The sequence below is a fragment of the Anomalospiza imberbis genome, unplaced genomic scaffold, assembly GCF_031753505.1.
Source record: "Anomalospiza imberbis isolate Cuckoo-Finch-1a 21T00152 unplaced genomic scaffold, ASM3175350v1 scaffold_765, whole genome shotgun sequence".
In the NCBI taxonomy this organism is placed as follows: domain Eukaryota; kingdom Metazoa; phylum Chordata; class Aves; order Passeriformes; family Viduidae; genus Anomalospiza; species Anomalospiza imberbis.
In genome coordinates this window covers 45,001-50,000 of record NW_027100383.1, presented here as the reverse complement: position 1 = coordinate 50,000, position 5,000 = coordinate 45,001, and positions in this window count along the sequence as shown.

The window sequence follows — 5,000 nt, the reverse complement described above, 5'->3', positions numbered from 1 at the left end:
GCCGGCACCCGCGGGCGCTGCCCGGGACCGAGGCCAGCAACCGGCACGCCTCGCGTGTTTTCGGAAGGACACCTTGGCAAACTGGCGGGGCCACGCGGCCGTCACACAGCCAGGGACGGTCAAGACGCCCTCCCCCCGGCAGCGGGAGGGGCGACACCTCGCCTGCGACGGGAAGCGAAGCGGAAAGGAGACCGCCCGGCCCGAGCACCGGACCCCGCCGTAGGCTTCCCCATGACAGAGAAGCCCCGGAAGAGCCCGGCCGGCCGGGGGCCCTCTCCGACGCGACCCGAAAAGCCACATCGATCGGTCAAGGAGGCGGCGGCTGCGGAGAAGAGGAGGGCAAAGCAGCCGCCGAAACGCTGACCAGGGCCCCGACGGCCACGCCGGCCCTGGGACAGCCGCCCGAGGATCGGGCGCGGCAGAGGAGCGTAAGGAGGGGGGGGGGGTGCCGCCACCCGCCCGCGGACAACACTTCTCTCGGCCAGGCAACGGCGGGGCGGGACCGCCGGGCTAGGGGCGAGCTTCACCCTTTCGCCCGGGGAACGCACCCGAGCGTTCGAGAAAGGTGCCGCCGACCGTGCCCCACGGGCCACCGGCTTTCGCCCGCCTCGCGGCGGTCGGCTCTCCCTCCGGAAAAAAAAAAAAAAAAAACAAGCCGGGGGACGGCACAACAAAAAGGCACATGGCGCGCGCCACACAAGGACACCCGTGCTAGCCACGGGGGCCGCGGGCCCGGGGCGGGGTGGGGCGAGGCACGCACCTCTCACCCCCCCCCCGCCCAATCCCACCGGCGTTCTCGCTCTCTCTCTCTCGCCTGCACGCCTTCGCTTTTCGTGGGCCCGCGCGCCTTCCTCGCGCGCTTCTCGGTGCCGCGGCTTAGGGCCGCGAGAGAAAAAAAAGCGACGGAGGCCTGGCGGGCGGCCCCCACACCGCCCGCAAGTCGGCACGTCCGAACCAAAAAAAAAAAAGGCAACGGACCCGGCTGGCACAACCCGCCCCCCCGCCCCTGCACCGGCGGTAAACGGCTCGATCCTCACAGGACCGAGGAAGGGCGAGGCGCCGCCGCCTCGCCCGCGACAACGCTCCGGGGGGGGCTCTGGGTCGGCTTCCGGTCCGTGCTAGGGCGGCCGGCCACCGCGGCCGGCCTCCGCCCCTGAAAAAACTCGCCCGCGACGCGGGTCCCCGGCTTAAGGCCGAGGAAGGGGGACGACTTCAACAGCGCGCGCTGGTGGGGCGCGGGGTGCCGCCACCCCGGCTCCACAGCTCATCGGGCGACCGCCGTCACCGAGTCCCTCAAGCGAGGCAGCGACGCCGAGGCCGGGCCGCGCGCCCCGCCGCACGGGCCCCCGCCACCCTTCCGACACGGACACGCTGGCACAACCAGGTCGGGAAGCAGGGGAACGGGACGCCGCCACCTCGGCGGGCCCGCGCGCGCCGCGCTCGGGGCTCTCAGGCGAGGGCCGGGAAAAGCCCCGGCCGCGTCCACCCGCGGCTGCCGCCCACCGCACCGGAGCGACAGCCCGAAAGCGCGCCCGCCGAGCGGGGCGCGCCCCGGCTTAAGGCCGGGCAGGAAAGGGGCGAGGCGCCGCCGCCTCGCCCGCCAGCAATCCCCAGGGGGGGCGCCCCCCCTTCGCCAAGCCGGCCACAGCCGGGCCGAAGCGGGACACGGCCCACGAAATCGATGGCCGCGGCCGACGGGCAGCTCGCAGCTCGTACTCGGTCTCTCTCGGCTTCTCTCCCTCTTTTTTTCCCTTCTCGCTTTATTTCTCCTCTTTCTCGCTAGCTCTCTCTCGCCTCTCGAACCGTACACCCCGTTTCCCTGGGCCAGACGGGCGGACCGGGACGACGCCACGGGGCTCGTCCCGCGTCAGCGGCACTCGCCTCGCTCGGAGGACTGCGCACGGGGGCCCCCGGCCTCCCTCGCCGCTTCGGTCACAGGCACGGGACGAGCCTGCGGGGAGACGGCCCGTCACCTCGCTCCCATAGTACGGACAGACGAGTCCCAGGCCGCAGACGCCTCCAAGAGGACCGATGGAAAGCGACCGGGAAGGTGCGCCGCCGCAGGCCGGCCCCTGCGATGACGTAGCCGGAGGCAGCTGAAAACAGCGACCCCTTGGTGAACTTCCGGAGCCGGCCGCGACAACAGGTCTACCCGGCCGCGACAACAGGTCTACCCGGCCGCTGCCGGAAATCGCCTAAGTCCCTCCGGAGCGAGGTAGACCTGTTGTCCGCCGTCCACCGCCCGCCGCCCGGGCGCCGCGCCGGGCCCGGCGGCCCCGGAGCCGGGGTAGACCTGTTGTCCGCGGGGTAGACCTGTTGTCCCCGGGGTAGACCTGCTGTCCGCGGGATAGACCTGCTGTCCGCGGGGTAGACCTGCTGTCCCCGGGGTAGACCTGCTGTCCGCGGGGTAGACCTGCTGTCCGCGGGGTAGACCTGCTGTCCCCGGGGTAGACCTGCTGTCCGCGGGGTAGACCTGCTGTCCCCGGGGTAGACCTGCTGTCCGCGGGGTAGACCTGTTGTCCCCGGGGTAGACCTGCTGTCCGCGGGGTAGACCTGCTGTCCGCGGGGTAGACCTGCTGTCCGCGGGGTAGACCTGCTGTCCCCGGGGTAGACCTGCTGTCCGCGGGGTAGACCTGCTGTCCGCGGGGTAGACCTGCTGTCCGCGGGGTAGACCTGCTGTCCGCGGGGTAGACCTGCTGTCCCCGGGGTAGACCTGCTGTCCGCGGGGTAGACCCGCTGTCCGCGGGGTAGACCTGCTGTCCGCGGGGTAGACCTGCTGTCCGCGGGGTAGACCTGCTGTCCGCGGGGTAGACCTGCTGTCCGCGGGGTAGACCTGCTGTCCGCGGGGTAGACCGGTTGTCCGCGGGGTAGACCCGCTGTCCGCGGGGTAGACCTGCTGTCCCCGGGGCAGACCCGCTGTCCCCGGGGCAGACCTGCTGTCCCCGGGGTAGACCTGTTGTCCGCCGCCCACCGCCCGCCGCCCGGGCGCCGCGCCGAGCCCGGCGGCCCCGGAGCCGGGCTAGACCTGCTGTCCGCCGCCCGGTTTTGGGGTTTTGGGGGTTTATTCCTTCCCGGCCCCCCCCCCGCCCCAATCCCGTTTCTTTTCTCCTTTCTTTGAAAGAACGACTCTCCTATTTGTTTGGTACAAGAAGAAACTCGTCCGGAAGAGAAATTTTCTTGGCAAATCTTATTTCGTTTTTCTCTAGTATCCAGAGCACCCCCAGACCGAGCTGACGGGCCGCCTGCGCCCTGTGCAAGCGGGAAAGCCGCTTTTGGGCCGGTTCTTTCACGGTCCGCAGAGACCCTCCAGGCCCGGCAGGGGTCTGGGGGGCCCCGGGGGCTCGGAGCCGAGGCGCCCGGGGCCGGGACGAAGCCGCCGGCCCCTGGCCCTCGTTCCCACAGACAGAGAGAGAGAGAGAGAGAGAGAGACAGACACAGTGACACACACGCCCACTCCACACACTCGCACTCCGCCGCCACCCCCTCGGACACCGCACCCACCACCCGCGCCGCTCCCTCCCTCCCGGATGCGCGGGCCGCCCGCCTTACACGAGCTTGCAGGCCGGGACAGGGCCAGGCGGGGGGGGGGGCATCGGTTGGAGGAACACAGGTCTACCCCGGCACGCGGCGGCCGGAGGCTAAGTCGGAGCCGAGATACCAGGTCTACGAAGGGGCCGGGCGAAGGTAAGCCACGACGGGGCCGAGACAACAGGTCTACCCACGGTCCCGGAGCCCGGAGACCGAGGCCGGCCGGGCACAACAGGTCTAGCCACGGTCCCGGCGCCCGGAGGCCGAGGCCGGCCGGGGACAACAGGTCTAGCCACGGTCCCGGCGCCCGGAGGCCGAGGCCGGCCGGGGGCAACAGGTCTACCCACGGTCCCGGCGCCCGGAGGCCGAGGCCCGCCGGGGACAACAGGTCTAGCCACGGTCCCGGCGGCCGGAGGCCGAGGCCGGCCGGGGAGCACAGGTCTACCCACGGTCCGGTCGGCCGGAGGCCGAGGCCGGCCGGGGAGAACAGGTCTACCCACGGTCCCGGAGACCGAGGCCGTCCGGGGAGAACAGGTCTACCCACGGTCCGGTCGGCCGGGGACATCAGGTCTACCCACGGTCCCGGAGACCGAGGCCGGCCGGGGACAACAGGTCTACCCACGGTCCGGTCGGCCGGGGAGAACAGGTCTACCCACGGTCCGGTCGGCCGGGGACAACAGGTCTACCCACGGTCCGGTCGCCCGGGGACATCAGGTCTACCCACGACCTGGTCGGCCGGGGACAACAGGTCTACCCACGGTCCGGTCGCCCGGGGACAACAGGTCTACCCACGACCTGGTCGGCCGGGGACAACAGGTCTACCCACGACCTGGTCGGCCGGGGACATCAGGTCTACCCACGACCTGGTCGGCCGGGGACAACAGGTCTACCCACGGTCCGGTCGGCCGGGGAGAACAGGTCTACCCACGACCTGGTCGGCCGGGGACAACAGGTCTACCCACGACCTGGTCGGCCGGGGACATCAGGTCTACCCACGGTCCCGGAGACCAAGGCCGGCCGGGGACATCAGGTCTACCCACGGTCCCGGAGACCAAGGCCGGCCGGGGACAACAGGTCTACCCACGGTCCGGTCGGCCGGGGACATCAGGTCTACCCACGGTCCGGTCGGCCGGGGACAACAGGTCTACCCACGACCGTGTCGGCCGGGGACATCAGGTCTACCCACGGTCCCGGAGACCAAGGCCGGCCGGGGACAACAGGTCTACCCACGACCTGGTCGGCCGGGGACATCAGGTCTACCCACGGTCCGGTCGGCCGGGGACAACAGGTCTACCCACGGTCCGGTCGGCCGGGGACAACAGGTCTACCCACGACATGGTCGGCCGGGGACAACAGGTCTACCCACGGTCCCGGCGCCCGGAGGCCGAGGCCGAGGCCGAGGCCGAGGCCGAGGCCGAGGCCGACCAGGGCAGCCGTTTTACTCGCGGGTCGTGCGGCCGTAGTCCGAGCGG